This window comes from Oryx dammah, unplaced genomic scaffold (genome assembly GCF_014754425.2).
Source record: "Oryx dammah isolate SB20612 unplaced genomic scaffold, SCBI_Odam_1.1 HiC_scaffold_28, whole genome shotgun sequence".
In the NCBI taxonomy this organism is placed as follows: Eukaryota; Metazoa; Chordata; class Mammalia; order Artiodactyla; family Bovidae; genus Oryx; species Oryx dammah.
In genome coordinates, this window is record NW_024070212.1 from 61,382,416 (window position 1) to 61,401,658 (window position 19,243).

The following is a 19,243-nucleotide window of genomic DNA, read 5'->3' on the forward strand; positions in this document are numbered from 1 at the left end:
TGCACCATTTTACATTTCCACCAGAAGTGCACCAGTTTCTCTGCAACCTTGCCAACACTTGTTACTTTCTTTTTTTGTTTTGGTTTGGTTTTCTTAGAACAATCCTGCTAGTCTTGTAAAGAATTGTTAGTTTAGTCTCAGTCGTGTTTGACTCTTTTTAGTCCCCTGGACTCTAGCACGCCAGGCTCATATCCATGGGATTTCCCAGGCAAGAATACTGGAGTGGGTTGCCATTTTCTTCTCCAGGGGATCTTCCTAAAGCAAGGACCAATCCCAGGTCTCCTGCATTGCAGGCAAACTGTTTACCATCTGAGCCACTAAAACTTTTATTTGCATTTTCCTGATGATTAGCCATATTGAAGATCTTTTGACCATTGCTTATTGACCATTGGTATATCTTCTTTGGAGAAACAGTTATTTAAGTTCATTGCCAATTTTTAATTAGGTTTTCTGATTTTTTTCTGTTATTCAGTTGTAGGAATTCTTTATACATTTAGAGATATTAACCACTCTTCAGACATATCATTTTCAAAGATTTTTCAAGTAACTTTCAAGGATAAAAAATTATGTTGGCCTGAGATACCTACGAAGATCACTTAATGAAGTAGAAAATCAAGCAAAATAGCCAAGACACTCTAGAAAATAGTGTAAGCCACTGATCTTTAGTTTGTCAAGCTTCCTTCAAATATTCAAGTATAGAAAGATCAGTGTTAAACATGCGAGAACTTAGGAAATATTGTTTCTACAAACATGTCATAAAAATCTACCAATGTAATAACTTCAGTCAACAAATGTAAATGATGGACAGAGATTATGTTTATGTGTATAATGAAGGTTAAAATAAATACAGACATAAGAATAAAAGAGAAGGTGATATAGGTTATTTCACAGTAGAAGTGATATTCTTAAAAAAAATTAAACATTAGTGAGGAAAATGGTGCAAAAAATAAGTTACACTGATGACATTATTTGCAAGACTCAGTAGCAAAAGGATATAACTTCAAGCTGAAAAATCATATTCAAATGTTAATTATATTTAATTGTAAAAGATAAGAAATTTGAAAATTAATACTTTCAGAGGAGTGCTACAAATTAACATTTTCATATCCATTGTATTCTCCTTTTTATATGGAAAACCAAAAAACTGTGCAAGAATAGGAATGCAGAGATTGCAAGAAAAGAGGAAAAATGTAGGCATTTAAATAAAAACAGCAAAATAGCATTAGGCGTGTAAGTGGATTTAGTAATAAAGCACAGTGTAGGAGATAAAATAATACTGAGAGCTTTGATTAGAGAGGTGATAAAAGAAGGGTGATGCTTTCTAAGTTAAGGAAGATTAGCATAAGAAGAGAGTTGAAAAGAAAAATGAGTGTTTCTGCTTTTCTATGTTGATACTGATTTATGTGAGTTATCACCTGACTCAGGTCAATTCTGATTCCAAGTTACTCAAAGTAAGAATGCAATATTTGATAGGAAGGACAAATTCAAGGGACAGATATGGATCAAATTTGACTTCTGATTAGTCATGGAAAGAAACATAGACAATTCTCAGAAAAATAAAGTCAACAACATGAAATCCAGGAAATGGGGGGCATCACAGATGTGAGACAAGTTAACAGATGTCAGAAGGATGAAGGAAGGCTAAGTAGGTGGAAATAAGTCTTGACATTTGCAATTCTGCTGGAGTTACAAGGGGACTTCATGTATCTATTAAGAAATATAGTTGCTCTCTTTTCTCAATACTAAATAAAGAGCATATTCCAAAGGAGATATATGAAAACACATCAAGAAATGTTTCTAATCTATGAGAATTAAATTAATCAAGCTAATAATATACTGTAAAATAGGCCTGAAATGCTATAAGGAAACATGGTTGAGGAAGGTAGAAATAAGAGTTGTGACGAACATTTACTCAAACGAAGTGTGTAACACAAAACAATAAGCAGGAATATATGTACATATAATTTTCAATATATAGTAATGAGCTAAATATGATGAGAAAGAACAGGGTTATATCTGCTTGTAGTGTTTTTATTAAATAAGAAAAGTACATCCAGACTCACATGTATTTTGGAGGCTATTATAAAGATACACACATTTAAAGAAGACAGCTAGCTTTTATATAACACTAGGATAAAAAGGATTTTGAGAAAAGAGGAATAACTTACAGCAGGATGTAAACTATGGGTACAACAATGAGTAGCTATTCTATCTAGTGAAAGAAAAACAAGAGAATATAGGCTTACATTGTAGAGAAAGGGATTTAAATTTTGCATAAGTTAAAACTTCCTAACTAAAAACCTTTTGAGATACTGGTTGGATATCTTTCTTGGTTTAATTTTGAAAATGATTAAGTCAGATTCTCGTTTGTGTTTTTAGCAATGCCAAAATTGCGTAAGGCTGAACTCTGAAGGTGTTTACTTGTCACGTTACTGACAGTATTTAAACCGTTGTCTCGCTGATCCTGCTGACTATGCCAATTGTCTCGCTATATCTCACTGTATACACAGTTCATTGAACCCATAGTAGGCAAGGAGTGAGCAGGGATGCTGGAAGAAAACTCCAGGAGAGGTAGGAATTGCAACCATATTTATTCTTCCCTGACTGGCACAGCAGCCTTAGCAGCAGACACGCTGTATTCTCTCCTTTTGTGCTTGACATAGTGGACACAGCCTCACTGTCATGATGAAGCCTGAACGTAGCCCCCAGGTGGAGCTTATATGTGCTTTCAGAACAAAAGTAGCCCCTGACCAAGAGGGTACCTTGTGAGGTGCATGCACAGTTCTGTAAGTGGACTCAGCTGTTACATAATCATTATTTACAAAATGCAGGGCGAGAGTGAGAGGGCATAGGGTGAGAGGCATGACCACTCCATCTTGTCTAATTTGCTCTTTCCCTACAAATATTCAAAGACTTCTTGTGCCAAGAATGCCGATCATATTATCTATATCAAGTTTACACAAGAGAAAAATGATCTTTAATTGTACTGGAGAATTTAACTCTAGAGAAGAATTTCCTGCTGGAGAGGAATGTTAAACCTCGAGATAAAATTCTATGGGACCAGGTAATAATGAGTAGAACATAGGGTGATGAGGTACATCTGGACGATGATTGAATAGAAATTTCACTGCTGAGTTTGTCAGCCAGGTGTGCCCAGAGAGTCTGGTTCAAACACCACTTACCATTGGAGCTGAGGACAAATGAAAATGAAGCCTTCTGGTATTCATATCATCAAAGGAATAGTTGGAGGATCACTTCAAATCTTTCAAGCCCACACTTGATTAACTTGAACCAGTCAAGCAAGGGCTAATACTGCTGTACTTTGTACAAATCTTCCTCCAAACTAGGATTTCTAGAATAGGTGAGTGTGAAGTGAAAGCTCCTCATGGTTGACTTCACTATTACTTAAATACTAGGTGCTTTAAAAAACAAAACAACTTTACATGCATTAGGTTATGTAATCATTATAAGGAACACAATAAGGAATGAAAAAGTTATTATTTAAATTTGCACTTTACAGAAGATATTAAGACTCTGGATGTTATAACTTTACCCAAAATCTTTTAACAAGTGAAGCAGCTCTGTCTTACTCTAGAAACTATATTTTCACATATCCTCAATCATTATTCTATATATTGATTCAATTATATCCTGAAAATTCAGCAAGTTTCAGTAAAGAAAGATTTAAAAAAGATTAATCTATTATACTATGTTAATTTATTTACTGAGCTATTGATTTATTTAGAAAATTAGTAATGTTTAGTTTACAAAAATGTACATTCTCATTAATAAATTATTACATTTAGTTACTGATAAAATATCTAATTTCTTTTTTATGTTATGCTAATTTCAGATTTTTAAAAATCTTATTAAAATGCATGTTATTTGCTAGAGTTGAAAGATTAGTCATTCCCCCTTATGCATAACAAAATGGATTAATCCTCCTTTCTGATAATTTTTGAACAAACTGCTCTGGAGGAAAGAAATTTCAGTCATATAAGATTTGCCTTTCAATAACACATTTATGTCCTTTTTTTGGCCTCCAGTATAATATGATTACGTTAGATCACATTTCTTTAGATATATACAAATTAGGCATATTGCACAAGGGCTAGGAATTATTTTCCTAATGTTTCACAATAGCTTGAATTAATTGAAATCCTTTAGGGTATATGAGGCACGAAGTATGTCCTGTTCATGGTATAGTAGGAAATAATTAGATCTGTAGTGAAGAGACACTCCCAATTAAATCTTTATGGGAAAATGATTCTGAAATTAGCTTTAAGAAAATTGAATGGAAGCAGATCATAGGAAAAATGTAATACTCATGCATAGTCTTAACAAGGATATTTTATATCTAAACATGGAACTATGTTATCTCCCTTAGAGTCAGAATATAATTTGTGTGACATATTAGAGAAAGTTCAGTCTCTACAAGATGAGCTAAAAAGAGCAGGGAAAACATATTTTTTGTCACAATAGGAAGTAATGTTTACAGCAATAGCCAATGTCTTACAGATTCATAAGTAAATCTTAATAGAAGCAATTATGAACACAAGATAGTATCATTGACTGCATATAAGACATAGACTGATACAAAATTCTGGCTTATTTTCAGTTCAGTTCAGTCGCTCGGTCGTGTCCAACTCTTTGCGACTCCATGAATTAATTGCAGCATGCCAGGCCTCCCTGTCCATCACCAACTCCTGGAGTTCACTCAGACTCACGTCCATCAAGTCGGTGACGCCATCCAGCCATCTCATCCTCTGTCGTCCCCTTCTCCTCCTGTCCCCAATCCCTCCCAGCATCAGAGTCTTTTCCAATGAGTCAACTCTTTGCATGAAGTGGCCAAAGTACTGGAGCCTCAGCTTTAGCATCATTCCTTCCAAAGAACACGCAGGACTGATCTCCTTCAGAATGGACTGGTTGGATCTCCTTGCAGTCCAAGGGACGCTCAAGAGTCTTCTCCAACACCACAGTTCAAAAGCATCAATTCTTTGGTGCTCAGCTTTCTTCACAGTCCAATTCTCACATCCATATATGAGTACTGGAAAAACCATAGCCTTGACCAGACGTCAAGGACCTTTTTTGACAAAGTAATGTCTCTGCTTTTGAGTATGCTATCTAGGTTCGTCATAACTTTCCTTCCAAGGAGTAAGTGTCTATTAATTTCATGGCTGCAGTCACCATCTGCAGTGATTTTGGTATAATTGACATATATAGCACTGTATGAGTTTAGGTGTACAGCAAAATGACTTAGCTTATATATATTGTGAAATGAGTACCATAATATATTTAGCTAACATCAGAAATATCTTAATTGCTCAATTCTAGATCTGTTTCCAAATATCTGTCATTAACTTTGTTTAATTGGTACACTGTTTTCTGGACCACAAGAAAAGTACTGCATAAGATCCTATATTTCTAAATTGATAAAATTTATACAATAAAACTGTCTAGAATGCAAGTAAAACAGGATTTTTTTTTTAATCTGAAGGAATTGTATGTGTTTGAATACCCCATTTTTAACTTTTTATTTTATACTGAAGTATTGTTGATTAGCAGTGTTATGATAGTTTCAGGTGTATAGCAAAGTGATACAGTTATACATATATATATGACCTGTGGTGTGGAGAAGACTCTTGAGAGTCCCTTGGACTCCAAGGAGATCCAACCAGTCCATTCTAAAGGAAATCAGCCCTGGGTGTTCTTTGGAAGGAATGATGCTAAAACTGAAACTCCAGTACTTTGGCCACCTCATGCGAAGAGTTGACTCATTGGAAAAGACTGATGCTGGGAGGGGTTGGGGGCAGGAGGAGAAGGGGATGACAGAGGATGAGATGGCTGGATGGCATCACCGACTCGATGGACGTGAGTCTGAGTGAACTCGGAGTTGGTGATGGACAGGGAGGTCTGGCGTCCTGTGATTCATGGGGTCACAAAGAGTCGGACATGACTGAGCGACTGAACTGAAATGATACTTTTTCAAATTCTTTTCCCATTTAAGTCATTATTTACATAATATTGAGCTGAATTCCCTGTGCTATACAGTAGGAGCTTTTTGGTTATCCATTTTAAATATAGCAGTGGGTGCATGGCAATGCCATACTCCCTAATCATGTCTTCCACCTACCTGTCCCCATTGGAAACTGTAAGTTCATTTTATAAGTTTTTGAGTCTGTTTCTGTTTTGTAAACAAGTTCATTTCTATCATTTCTTTAGATTTGCATACAAATGATATCACCTATTTCTCTTTTTCTGGCTATATTCAGCATGACTGTCTTTTGGTCCATCTATGTTGCTGCAAATGGAACTATTTTATTCTTTTTAATAGCTGAGTGATATTCCATTGCATAAATGTACCACATCTTCATTATCCATTCATCATCCTCTGTCAATAGACATTTAGGTTGCTTCCATGTCTTGGCTATTGGAAACAGTACTACAATGAACACTGAGGTGCATATAGCATTTCAGATCATGTTTTTTCTCTAGATAAATACCCAGGAGTGATATTGCAGGGTCATGTAGTAGCTCTACTTTTAGATTTTTAAGGAACCTCCATATTGTTCTCTGTAGGGCCTGTACCAACATACGTTCCCACCCACAATGTACGAGGGTTCCCTTCTCTACTTATCCTCTCCAACATTTGTGGATTTTTTGATGATAGTCATTTTGACCATTGTGAGGTGATATCTCATTTTATGAATAGTTTTGATTTGTTTTTCTATAATAATTAGCATCATTTCCTAGACCACCAATGCCTCTTCAGGCAGCTGTGGCCATGTTATCCCACAGCCATCGATCTATTACAGGTCATATTACAAATTGAGATTGAGTTTACTGGGGACAGGAATTTGACAAAATCTTAAAAGATGATGCTGTTAAGGTGCTGCACTAATTATGCCAGCAAATTTAGAAAACTCAGCAGTGGCCAGAGGACTGGGAAAGGTCAGTTTTCATTCCAATTCCAAAGAAAGGCAATGCCAAAGAATGTTCAAATTACCGTGTAATTGCACTCATTTCATATGCCAGCAAGATTATGCTCTAAATTCTTCAAGCTAGGCTTCAATAGTAATTGAATGAAAACTTCCAGATATATAAGGTGAATTTAGAAAAGGCAGAGTAACCTGGGATCAAATTGGCAACATCTGTTGGATCATAGAAAAAGCAAGGGAATTCCAGAAAAACATCTGCTTCTGCTACATTGAATATGTCAAAGCCTTTGACTGCATGCATCACAACAAACTGTGGAGAACTCTTAAAGAGATGGGAATACCAGACTACCTTATCAGCCTCCTGAGAAAAGGTCAGTTTTCATTTCAAATCCAAAGAAAGGCAATGCAAAAGAATGCTCAAACTACTGCACAATTGTATTCATCTCACATGCTAGTAAAGTAATGCTCAAAATTCTCCAAGCCAGACTTCAGCAATACATGAACTGTGAACTCCCTGATGTTCAAGCTGGTTTTAGAAAAGGCAGAGGAACCAGAGATCAAATTGCCAACATCCGCTGGATCATGGAAAAAGCAAGAGAGTTCCAGAAAAACATCTATTTCTGCTTTATTGACTATGCCAAAGCCTTTGACTGTGTGGATCACAATAAACTGTGGAAAATTCTGAAAGAGATGGGAATACCAGACCACCTAACCTGCCTCTTGAGAAGTCTGTATGCAGGTCAGGAAGCAACAGTTAGAACTGGACATGGAACAACAGACTGGTTCCAAATAGGAAAATGAGTACTTCAAGGCTGTAGATTGTCACCCTGCTTATTTAACTTCTATGCAGAGTACATCATGAGAAACGCTGGGCTGGAAGAAGCACAAGCTGGAATCAAGATTGCCGACAGAAATATCAATCACCTCAGATATGCAGATGACACCACCCTTATGGCAGAAAGTGAAGAGGAACTAAAAAGCCTCTTGATGAAAGTGAAAGAGGAGAGTGAAAAAGTTGGCTTAAAGCTCAACATTCAGAAAACGAAGATCATGGCATCTGGTCCCATCACTTCATGGGAAATAGAGGGGGAAACAGTAGAAACAGTGTCAGACTTTATTTTTGGGGGCTCCAAAATCACTTCAGATGGTGACTGCAGTCATGAAATTAAAAGACGCTTACTCCTTGGAAGGAAAGTTATGAGCAACCTAGATAGTATATTGAAAAGCAGAGACATTACTTTGCCGACTAAGGTCCATCTAGTCAAGGCTATGGTTTTTCCTGTGGTCATGTATGGATGTGACAGTTCGACTGTGAAGAAAGCTGAGCACCGAAGAATTGATGCGTTTCAACTGTGGTGTTGGAGAAAACTCTTGAGAGTCCCTTGGACTGCAAGGAGATCCAACCAGTCCATTCTGAAGATCAACCCTGGGATTTCTTTGGAAGAAATGATGCTAAAGCTGAGGCTCCAGTACTTTGGCCACCTCATGGGAAGAGTTGACTCATTGGGAAAGACTCTGATGCTGGGAGGGATTGGGGGCAGGAGGAGAACGGGTTGACCAAGGATGAGATGGCTGTATGGCATCATGGACTCAATGGATGTGAGTCTGAGTGAACTCCGGGAGTTGGTGATGGACAGGGAGGCCTGGCGTGGTACGATTCCTGGGGTCGCAAAGAGTCGGACAGACTGAGCGACTGAATTGAAATGAACTGAACTGAACTGAGAAACCTATATACAAGACAAGGAGCAAAGGTTAGAAACAGACATAGAACAACTGACTGGTTCAAAATCGGGAAAGGAGTACGTCAAGGCTATATACGCTCATGCTGCTTATTTAATTTATATGCAAAGAAGACCATGCAAAATGCCAGGCTGGATGAATCACAAGCTGAAATCAAGATTTTCCAGAGAAATATCAACAACCTCAGATATGCAGATGATACCACTTTAATGGTAAAAACTGAAGGAACTGAAGAGCCTCTTTATGATGATGAAACAGGACAGAGAAAAAGCAGGCCTAAAACTTAATATTCAAAAAACGAAGATTATGCCATCTGGTCCTATCACTTCATGGCAAATAGATGGGGAAAATGTGGAAACAGCTCAGGTTTCATTTTCTTGGACTCCAAAATCACCGTGGATGGTGACTGCAGCCACAAAATTAAAAGACACTTGCTCCTTGGAAGAAAAGCTAGACAAACCTAGACTGCATATTAAAAAGCAGAGATAGCACTTTGCTGACAAAGGTCCATCTAGTCATATTCTGATGTTGAAGCTGGAACTCCAATACTTTGACCACCTGATGCAAAGAGCTGACTCATTTGAAAGACCCTGATGCCGAGAAGGATTGAGGGAAGGAGGAGAAGGGGACGACAGAGGATAAGATGGTTGGATAGCATCACTGACTCAATGGACATGAGTTTGGGTGAACTCCAGGAGTTGGTAATGGATAGCTGGGCCTGGTATGCTGCAGTTCATGAGGTTGCAGAGTTGGACACGACTGAGCAACTTAACTGAACTGAAGTGAGTCATATTCAGAGCTATTGTTTTTCCAGTAGTCATGTATGGATGTGAGAGTTGGACCATAAAGAAGGCTGAGTGCCAAAGAATTGATGCCTTCGAATTGTGGTGCTGGAGAAGACTCTTGAGAGTCCCTTGCACAGCAAGGAGATCAAACCAGTCAATCCTAAAGGAAATCAACCCTGAATATTCATTGGAAGGACTGATGCTGAAGCTGAAGCTCCAATACTTTGGCCGCCTGATGTGAAGAACTCACTCACTGGGAAAGACCCTGATGTTGGGAAAGATTGAAGGTGAGAAGAGAATGGGGCGACAGAGGATGAGATGGTTGGATGGCATCATTGACTCAGTAGACAAACTCAGTTGGGCAAACTCTGAGAGATAGTGAAGGACAGACAAGCCTGGCGTGCATCAGTTCATGGGGTCTCAAAGATTTGGACACAACTTAGCTACTGAAAAACAACAATAATTAGTGATGTTGGACACCTTTTCATGTGCCTCTTGGCCATTTGTATGTCTTTGTGGCAATGTTTATTTAGGTTTTCTGCCCATTTTTTGATTGGGTTGTTTGTTTTGATGATATTAAGCCACATGATCTGTTTGTAGATTTTGGAGACTAATCACTTGCACAGAAAGGAAACCATAGACAAAATTAGAAGACAACCCACAAGCTTGGGAGAAAATATATGCTAATGATGTGAATACCCAAATTCTTTTATTGTCTTGTTTTGCAAGTTCTAATATGAAAACTTATTTATTTTTCTTTTATTTGCAACAATATTTAAATAATATTGTTTCCGAGTATAAAATGTTTCTATAATTCTTGATGTAATTGAAATATTCTAGGTTGGATGATAAGAGATGCTGCTGTTGCTGCTGCTAAGTCACTTCACTTGTGTCCGACTCTGTGCGATCCCATAGGCAGCAGCCCACCAGGCTCCCCCATCCCTGGGATTCTCCAGGCAAGAACACTGGAGTGGGTTGCCATTGCCTTCTCCAATGCAGGAAAGAGAAAAGTGAAAGTGAAGTCGCTCAGTCGTGCCCGACCCTCAGTGACCCCATGGACTGCAGCCCACCAGGCTCTGCCGTCCCTGGGATTTTCCAGGCAAGAGTGCCGGAGTGGGGTGCCAATGGGGGAATTCCAACTGTATAAATAAGAAAACTTTGATTCAGAGAGGTTAAATAATTAGCCAAACTCAAAAATCTGGTTGCTAGTTAATTACACCTTTGCAACAAAATTGAATTCCATACTTTTAATGTTAAGTTTCTAGTTTGTACGTGGAACCAAAATGCGTCTAATGGGTAGCTGCTTGCTTGTAATGATCCATCCTTGGACAAATGTTCAGTGTACAATGAATAGAAACACTTTGAGGACATTTATGCTCATGCTGAGGTACCACTTTAAATGTTTTCCTGAATCATTATTGACATTCAATTATCTTGTGGAAAGTTTGTGGCCTCCAGGTTTTTGCTATAATATTCAAATTATAATTTACATAGTACTTCTAGTGATTGGGAAGGAAACTGCAGTGTTATTCATATGCAGACTTTTAGTCCTTGATGAGTAAGCTATTATGTATAAAATAAGCATTTTAAGCAAATTGATTTTCTGTGTAGAGCTTTAGCACAAAAAGACATCTCTGCACAAAAATCACAATCAATATTTCTAAACAAAGCTAAATTGAATCATGTCACTGCTTTAATATTATAATAGCTTTAATGTAAGACAAATAATAAACTTGTTTTGAAATCTTTTTTGTTGGTTGTTCTAATTTCAATAATAATCAATGCACATTTCAGGCTTCCCAGGTGGCAAAGTGGTAAAGAATCTTGCTGCCAACTCAGGAAACACAAGAGAGGCAGGTTAAATCCCTGGGTAGGAAATAACAACCCACACTAGAATTCTTACCTGGGAAATTCCATGGACAGAGGAGCCTGGTGTGCTACAGTCCAAGGTGTTGCAAAGAGTCAAACAGGACTGAACTCCAGAGCACACACACAAGCCCACACAATGCATACTTCATTTTACAACTCTTACTGTTGACAGCAAAACCTTAACTAGAATTTACAATAGGGGAAGCACATGTCACCAAAGGCAATATACCTGACATGCCTTGTCATCTATTTAACCAAAACACTGGTAAAACTAAACTCTTATGATAATTAAACTCTGATTTTATGGGTGTCACATGAAAGAATGAAAATGAACAAATTCCTGCTACTATGGAGCAGTTGAGGACAATGTTTCAATAACTTTATGTTAGTGCATTAAATTATGACTAATAATATTTTTAATGTAGAAGGTGTGAAATCTCCAAAGAGAAAGCACTATTAGGGAATTCAACTGATTATTCTGACAATTCAAGCTTAAAATGCATATGTTCCAATAACAGAAAAATCAGGGGAGAGAGTGACTGCTGTGAATAATTAGCTGAAGAAGGAAAGGAAAGTAGTACTTGTTAGGTACCCTCTCTGTGCCAGGCAGTGTATACATGTTATCCCACACATTCATCAAACTAATAAAACAAGTATTTTTAAACTCCTACTATGCTAGAATTCAGATATTTAATGATGGGCCAGGAAGATATAGTTTATGTCCTTATGGAGCTTACAATAAACTTGCAATGAGCATCTAAGTAGCTTGATTTATGATTGAGAAAACAAGGGCCCAGAGAAGTGAAACAGCAAGTTCCAAGTCACAGTTTTAGGAAGTGACAAGAGTAGGATCCAAACTCAAGCCTGTCTGTCTTCAAAGCCTGACACATTTCATGCCATAGGGCCATGAACTAATTCATGTGACTAGCAAGCATGTGTTCAGCTGTATAATAACAAGCATACTCATGTCTATTTACATGGCAGATACCCAGCCCTCTGGATTTCTTAGGTTTAAAAAAAACACAGTTTATTTTTCAAATCTTGGCAGGTGCTTACGTCTGGGCCTGAATACATTTCATTACATTTCACTGTCACATATAAAAGCTTTTTTAAAACTGTAAGTTGCACATATTTTTGAAAATTAATTTAATAAAATATTCACTGAAAACAAAGATTAATTACTCCAGGTTTGTCAGCCAACACAACTGAAAGATGACTGTGGCTTTCTTTTTTGAAACAGTTGTTACTCAGACACAAATTATGATGTGTTTTTGGAAGCAGACAATTCCTAAATTCATATTAACTGCTTCATAAATCATAGGCGAACTAAAAAATTAATGAAAACACTCTAACATGTAGATGTGTGTAAGAGTGGGAAAACCTGAGGCTAAAAACTGAATACAACTCTCAAGCTTTTCATTTCTACAAAAATTAGTTAACCTTACCATTTATTATACTAGGAAATAAATTTCAGAATGAAATTTCTGAAATATTTAGCATTTGTAGTCAACAAAATTGTATAATTATCTCCTTTTTAAATAACCAGCTTGAAAATATTTAAGCATGTAGAATAACTGAAATTTTTAGTATTATTTCTCATAGAAAATTATATAATCAAATCTCCCTGTTTAAAATGACTTAAAATTTTTTTGCATGTAGATTATATTGAATTTAGGTTTGGAAGATGAGTGTTTTAAGGGTATGTGTATGATACAATCTGTATATAGTCTCTGATCACTTCAGCTGCAAAGACTAATTTCCTTCCTGCAGTACATGATCCTAACTAATATATTTGTACAGCTATTTATTGGCCTTTACTATGTACTAGACATTATTTCAGGTCCTTGGGACATATTAGCGAACAAAACAAGGAAAAAAAAAACCAACCCTGCCCTCATAATGCTTGCTTATTCCTATTCTTTTCAGGATTCTGCAAATTTACTATTTCCTGATTCCTTTTAATACTCCTTAAATGCTCATGTTCTCTGAGGCTTTACAAAGTTTCTTCTTTATATATACTATTTCCCTGTATAACATCTTTGGCTTCAACCGTCTCCTATAATTTGCTTCAAAATCTGTGTGTTCCTACCTTTGGCCTCATTCCTGTGTTCCAGTTCCATGAGTCCAAGTGCTTATACAAGTCCATCTGGAAATCTCACAGTCGTTTTACACGTAACCTCTGTGTGTGTATGTTTGCTCAGTCATGTCCAACTCTTTAGACTGCATGGAGCGTAGCCTGTCAGGCTCCTCTGTCCATGGAATTTTCCCAGGCAAGAATATTGGAGCAAGTTGTTATTCCCTTCTCCAGGGGATCTTCCCCACCCAGGGATTGAACCTGCATCTCTTGCATCTCCTGCATTGGCAGGTAGGTTCTTTACCAGTCCTGAATTAAAGCGCTACTTCCTTCAAGTTCCCTTCAAAGGAAAGGTTTTCTTAGTGGCCCCTTTCTCCTCTATTAATACCATCACTGACCAGGAAGTCACCAGTTTAAATGTCTGTAGTCTAAGTGATTAACAGCTCAGATTTCTAGACTCAGACAGCCTGTGTTTCTATCCTAATTTTGCCAATAATTAGCTTAGTAATATTGGCAACTGACTTAACCTATTGGAACCCTAATTTGCATATCTGTATCTAGAGAATTAAGGGTGCTAGGAAGATTGACAGAGGTGATGTATGTACAGGTCTAGCCCTTAGTAAGATCTTTATAAAAGAAGCTATTTCTGTGTTAGTTTTTCTTTAATTATCATACTTTTATGACTAACTACTTCAGCCATTTCAAAGTGTGCTAGGCAAAGTCTTGGGATGTTGCTAAGCTTCTTGGGGGCTTCTTCTGCTTGAATGGGTCCAAGCACATGCTTCCAGCTGCCCTCTAAGGTAACTTCAGCCAGAGTCCCTCTGATGTTAGATGATTTATTTAATAAGTTTTGCATTTTGATTGAAATGGATTCAACGTAGTTTTACAAACCAACGGATGCTCCTTTTTTTATTCTATTCAAATCTACTTTTTCAAATCCCATACTTGAAAAGCCAAATTTTCCACTTGGCGCTGAATGTTTCCTTATTTCAATCCTTTAAATGTGCGATTTGGCTCAGAACACTTACCCTGCAGAATGAATTCTCCTGAGAAAATGTCGTGAAGGATAGACATGCCATGGGATGTAAAAAGCGATGTAGTGATTGTTCCCCCTTGTACTGCTATAGTTAGATCAAGTTAGAGCCACTCCATTAATTAAGAGGAGGCTTTAACGCATTGAACACATTTGCAAAGCTACTGGTCTCCAACTGAAAAGCAAATTTCAAAAAAATGAAATAAAACTGTCTGTGTAAAGAACCAGCCAAGAATAATAATTAGCTTTTGGACATATCAGTTTCTAATGAAAGTGTTATTTATTTTGAAATGCTAGTGTCATGTGTATTAAATTAAACCCTCCAAGTTTATTTCTAGCATGCTTGTTATATCTCTCCTTGCAAAAATAGTGTATACGGAGCCAAAACTTACATGGCACATTGAACATGAATTCATAGAGAGATATGTTTAATAACTAAAATGAGTTATAGACAACGAGCAACTGAAGTCTATATATACATGTATATATATACTACAAATTTTAGTTTTTAAAATGTAGATGTGCAAAATTGAGTTTTCATTGTTTTTCTATTACTCAACATAATTTATACATTGAACCCCTATTTCCAACTCAGTCAAGTTTCCACCAAGTAAACTCAAGACTAGTATTACTTAATCTCCTCTGGTTTTTATTTTCACTCATCCTCAGATTATATCTGCTTTAGGTCTGAGTGTAATCCACGGGATTTAGATAGGTTATGTATGGTGAAAATGCAGGCATCTCCTTGACCATGAGAAACTTTTAGCTTGTTCTAGACTTGGCAGAGATGTAAATCATGAGGTCAGGTCTTTGATTACTGGTTTCATTTCCTAAAGCATCAACTTACTTCCATCCACAGTTGATTTTGGCCCTGGCTCCTATAGTCCATACACTGACAGTTCCCCAGCAACCACAAAGAGACTTTGTCTTGTCTGGCATCCTTTTCTCAGCTACTTTGGTCTCAACTGGCTCTCTAAAAGGCCTGTGAAACATTGAGAAAAAATACAGACATTTTTCTGGAACATGGGAAATTGTTTCAGGTTCTTTTTTCCTAGACACATTCCTCCGCCTTTTCTACTTTTCCTGACAACTCGTTAGTACAGGGACTCTCTCCCTGACTCTCTTGCTTTTATTATTCCTCAGGTGCAGATAGAGTTTATTGCACCCTAGTCCATAGTATATTATCATTACTGGTCCATGCAAAGCTTTTCTGTGTAATATTTTCTCTATTATTTCTGACCCCATCATTTCTTGTATGTTCAAGTTATCATAAAACTTAGAGTTTTCTTTTCTATCTACCTCATAGTATATATCCACCACATTGTATTAAGCTGAATTGTAAGAAACTGATATTTTCACATAGTAAAAATGGTCAAATATTAACAGCTTCATGTCAACTTAACTCATCCACTTACCTAGTGATGGACAAAAAGGTTGTGGCCAAGTTCCTGCAACCACAAGCAATAAATGCATTGGTTTTCATGTCTGTGTATCTGTTATATATGCCCAGGTGTGAGACTGTTGGGTAGTGCTGCAGATCATTCTCCAAAGTGGCTATATTACCACGTGCCTTCTCTGGAGGTTGCAGTGCTGTCTCAGACATCACCAGGGTGGTAAGGAATAAATCCCACTGCTATTAGACCTCTCCAAACCTGTTTGGTGTGTTTTCCCCTCCAGCTAAACCAGGGTTCAGCCAAAAGAGAGGGTGCTCTTTTCCTCTTGATGGAAGGAGGCATGTGGACTGGCAACAATAACACCAAAAAGACCCTGGTTAATAAGCCTAGATTATATCACATATTATATATGTACCTTCATTTAGAAGTCCTTCAGTTCTAATTGTCAAAATCCTTACTTGAATTGTTTTAGTCAAAAAGTGGTTGGATGTCTGGACCAAAAAGAGCATAGATGCATTAAGAATCAAAAATATTAGAATTTCAAAAGGTAACACGACTTTTCCTTCTCTGCTGCTAACTCATTTCAGTCGTGTCCGACTCTGTGCAGCCCCATAGACGGCAGCCCACCAGGCTCCCCCATCACTAGAATTCTCCAGGTAAGAACACTGGAGTGGGTTGCCATTTCCTTCTCCAATGCATGAAAGTGAAAAGTGAAAGTGAAGTCGCTCAGTCATGTCCGACCCTCAGCGACCCCATGAACTTTAACTGCAGCCTACCAAGCTCCTCCGCCCATGGGATTTTCCAGGCAAGAGTACTGGAGTGGGGTGCCATTGCCTTCTCCGTAGTCCTTGTTATTTTCTGCCTGTCAGTTTAATTCTCTCTTACTGTAGATCAGCTCTTACTACATAGTGAAAAACACCATGGTTGACAGCTTCTGAGTTTTGTCACCTGAGAGAGATTACCTCTGTCACTCAGATTTATTTAGAAAAATGCTATGGGAGTTCCCTGATAGTCCTGGCTTAGATAGCACTCATTTCTGGATCACTCAACTTTACAGGGTAGTTGTAGGGTTGTGTACAACCATGGTAGTTTGGAGGGGGTCATGTGAATGGGGGAAGAAGTTCCAGGAGATGGGACAGAGGGTTACTTAAATGCTCATGAAGAAGCAGCAGTGTAAGCAGCAGTATATCATGTGCCCTCCTATGGCTGAGGTCATCACTGGCAATGACAGTTCTGCCAATACATTTGTTTTGGTCTATGCTTCTCTTGTTTTCCCTAACCACAGCTGTGGAGCTTCTTGGAGAAACTTTTCCGGACTCCTAATACAGTGTCAAAACAGCATCAGGCCATAAAAGGAGACCTCTGTTTCTCCTGACTTTGCTGCTGCACAAACCATTATTAAAAAGAAGATCCATGGAAGCAATTTATACCCCAGAGCTTTTCAGAAGAATTAATACAATGGCTGTGCATGTCAGAAATGATTTTCTTTAGGATGTCAGAGGAGTATTCATTTTACAATAAACAGATGAACTTTAAACTGGATAAATCCTACTAATTTTGATATGAAATATACTTATCCCTAAGTCAGAATTGGATGGGACAGTGACTAGGAGGGTAAGGCAGGCATCAAACAGCAAGGACCACACAGGTTCAATCTCTGCCTATGGGTAATAAGACAGGTGTATAAAAGAACTGTATACTTTTCTGTATGGTTTTTTTTTTCCTGTCTCTCAGGTTCTCTTTTTATGTGGCTCAGAATAACCTCCTGTGGCCAATTGTGGGTTGAAGATAATTAGCCTTTAATTATCACCAGTTATATTTTCACCTGTTCTGCTTGCAAATTCCCAGAACTTCTAGTTTTCCAATTAGCATATTCATCTTCCAACAAGCAAGTATGGAGAAACAGCCTTTCCCTTTGGGAACTAACCCCTTCCCCACTAACCTTTTGTGTTATATTTTAGCTAGTATAAGAACACCCTTGAGAGGATCGACTTATTTTTATTTGTAATATCTATCTGGAGGATCTCAGATCAAATGCGTGCTCTCAGTGCAGGAGCTACATCCAGGTAGACTTTGGGAATACCATCTCTGGGGAGATCAGAATAATGAATATGACTCGAGAGAACAGAAGAATTAAAATTCATTCAAATAGGCAAAACCTTATTTGCAATCTAAAGAAGAGTTTCCTTTTCTGTTTTCTTTCATTTTTGGTTGCATATGGATAAAAGTCAAGAGCAAAACATTGGAGTGGGAAAAGAATTCTGATTTAGAATATTTTCTATTTTCTATCGTGGTACTATGTCATCTGAGCAAGATATAGAAAGGAAATTCAGTTCACACTAAGGAAGGTGACTGTGGCATAGGCTTGGAAGAATTAAATTACTATTTTTTTATGTATCTATCTATGTATAAAAAAAATCCCGTAGAGTTAACAAGAACTTGTTAGAAATAAGCTGGTAAGTTTACAACAGTCACCAATCCTCCAAAAGCATATTGTAACAGAAAAAAAGGATAATTTACTTCAGATATTTGAAGGTCTACATCTTTTTGTCACATGGTATCATATATCCTGATAAGAAAACTATAGAGAAAACTTCTGAAAGGCTGTTCTGGGAATACAATGTCATTAGCATACAAATCATTTATCAAGATGCAAATAATTTAATGACAATTTGGCCAGGTCTCCAGAGTAAATAATTTCCATTTCCATTACTGTATATGATACAAACACCCATAATATTTTTCTTGAAAATTACAGTCCTTATTTAGTACACTTCAATCTGACTACAGATTTTGTTTCATTAATCCTCATTTTCAAGCAGGTAAGTGAAAGAGGTTATTTCACCAACTCACAGACAAAGAAATAGAAGACCGAGGGTCAGCCTCATCATAGAATGAGTTTAATATATATCAATGTCCATGGTTTCTAAGCTCCTGATTTGGCTTGCTTTTCACTAGCTCTTCTTCATGTGAATTTTAATAAACTTGTTATACATTATTTCAATTATGGAAATTAAAAAAAAAGTTAATGTTCTATTTGGCCCAGTATCAAATAACACAGTTTTAAAATTTAGCATAAATATATAAATAAACCTCAGACCTTGCAGTATACAAGTCATAATACAAATATCTTGAGAAAATTTGCTACATGGAGTTAGGTGTTATATTCCTTTTGAAATGGCAGAATTTGCAAGTTGTGCAAAGCAGTGACATAGTTGAATCTTCCAGCTCTCAACAATTTTATTCCTAAATTATTGGGAAGGAATGATATTAAACAAAGAAGCAAAGGAGGGGGAAATGAAAAAACCCCAAAATAAGAATTGAATAACACCTATTTTAGCCAGCTGGAATTACACATTATGCTCATATCACCTGTTAACCTCACATGAGCGTAATTTGCCTGTGGAAGA